Genomic DNA, 243 nt, shown 5'->3' with positions numbered 1-243 from the left:
CTTCCTCTCCCTCCAATGATCTCCAGAATCCGATGCTTAATGATGCCTCCAGAGGACACGTGTCAGAAATTGGATGTGTTATATATATATATATATATATATATATATATATATATATTACAGCAACGTCACAACACATCCAATTTCTGACACGTGTCCTCTGGAGGCATCATTAAGCATCGGATTCTGGAGATCATTGGAGGGAGAGGAGGGGACGTGGGAGAAAGTTTGGAAAGGAGTGAG

The sequence above is a fragment of the Sinocyclocheilus anshuiensis genome, unplaced genomic scaffold (genome assembly GCF_001515605.1).
Source record: "Sinocyclocheilus anshuiensis isolate Anshui unplaced genomic scaffold, SAMN03320099.WGS_v1.1 scaffold476, whole genome shotgun sequence".
Taxonomy (NCBI): Eukaryota; Metazoa; Chordata; class Actinopteri; order Cypriniformes; family Cyprinidae; genus Sinocyclocheilus; species Sinocyclocheilus anshuiensis.
Note: the sequence above shows the minus strand (reverse complement) of the source record.